The sequence below is a fragment of the Panthera tigris genome, chromosome B3, assembly GCF_018350195.1.
Source record: "Panthera tigris isolate Pti1 chromosome B3, P.tigris_Pti1_mat1.1, whole genome shotgun sequence".
Taxonomy (NCBI): Eukaryota; Metazoa; Chordata; class Mammalia; order Carnivora; family Felidae; genus Panthera; species Panthera tigris.
In genome coordinates this window covers 69,853,027-69,854,658 of record NC_056665.1, presented here as the reverse complement: position 1 = coordinate 69,854,658, position 1,632 = coordinate 69,853,027, and the positions used below count along the sequence as shown (strand labels likewise).

Here is a 1,632-nt window from a genome sequence, read left to right as displayed (position 1 = left end):
AACTATGGAATTAAAATTAAAATAACCCCTTTGGCTCTATCTGCAAAATTTACAATCATATTTTTTTCTTTCAAATATCCCCTCTATATAGTGATTTGTGGCTAACCTTATTTCTTCCAAATTCTTCATTTTTCTCCTTTCAGTCAATTATATCTAACTTAATTAGCAAGGAAAACAGGAAAGCTATGTTTCTGCCAGTGATACTTACCCTTTTTAATTTTTATCATCCGGTCACTTGAAAAATCAGCTCTCCTGTTCCAGTCAATGGGTGGTCTAAATGATTCTGTGGTCACTGAGATTGTGTTACTGGCCTTTCTTGCTCTTGGGAGAAAAAGGGTGTTTGTTTGTTTGTTTTTATCTTGATATGTTCTTTGCTCTATTTAGTGATCATGCTGGGAAATCTTTTTATTTTGTTTTTGATAATTTTTGATTCTCACTTACATTCTCCTATGTACTTCCTGCTGGCCAACTTGTCCTTCATTGATGTGGGCCTCTCTTCTATTATAGTCCCCAAGACAATCAAAGACCTTTTAAGTGAATGCAAAGTAATTTCTTTCCAAGGTTGTATGGCACAGATATGCTTCATCCACATCATAGGAGGAGTGGAGATGGTGTTACTCATCGCCATGGCATTTGACAGGTGCACAGCAATCTATAAGCCGCTTCACTACCTGAACATGATGAACCCTAAAATATGTGTTTCATTTGTAATCACTGGATGGGTAACTGGGCTGATTCATGCTATGTCTCAGTTTGCTTTGATTATAAACTTGCCTTTTTGTGGTCCTAATGAAGAAGACAGCTTTCACTGTGACTTCCCAGGATCATAAAACTTGCATGCACAGATGCAGCCAAGTTTGAGTTTATTATTGCTGCCAACAGTGGCTTCATGAGCATGGGCACCTTCTTCCTGCTACTTCTTTCCTATGTCTTTATTTTGGTCACTTTCTGGAAACATTCTTCAGGAGACTTATCCAAAGCATTTATCACTCTGTCAACTCACATCATTGTCGTGGTTCTTTTTTCACTCCATTCATGTTTCTCTATGTATGGCCTTTCCCCACATTATCAACTGATAAATACCTGTTTGTTATTGACTTTGCTATCACCCCTGTCACGAATTCTGCCATCTGTACATTACTGAACAAAGACATAAGGCTATCAATAAAACAACTGTGCAAAAAGATAGCATATTCCAGAATTTGTTGACCACATATATTTTTGAAGCTTTAAAACGAAATACCCAATTGCATGCTGGCCGTCTCCACTTAGGTACTCCAAATGTAACATACCTTGAACAAACTCATCATCTGCCATCCTAATCCTGCTACTACTTCACTTGTGGAGTATAAGACCATTACCATGATGGAAAATGTAAATACATCACACTAAAAATTGATATTCTTACAGCAAACAGCATCATCGGACAAAAACGTTTTAAATTTGAATTTCTAGTTATTTTGCAAATGAAAGGATATAATAACATGGTTTCTGCTATTCATAAAGTCTAAAAATAATCTGTAAAATGTCATAATGAATCTCAAGCATTATCAAACCAAATTGTTACATATGTATGTGTGTATGTGTACATATATGCGTGTGTGTATATGTGTGTGTCTGTGTGTGTGTGTG

The 1,632-nt window shown here is 36.2% G+C and overlaps 1 pseudogene; it reads left to right on the top strand.

Moving 5' to 3' along the window:
- The first annotated feature begins 264 nt into the window (after positions 1-264).
- Positions 265-1,209, top strand: LOC102972488 (annotated as a pseudogene).
- The last annotated feature ends 423 nt before the right edge of the window (positions 1,210-1,632 follow it).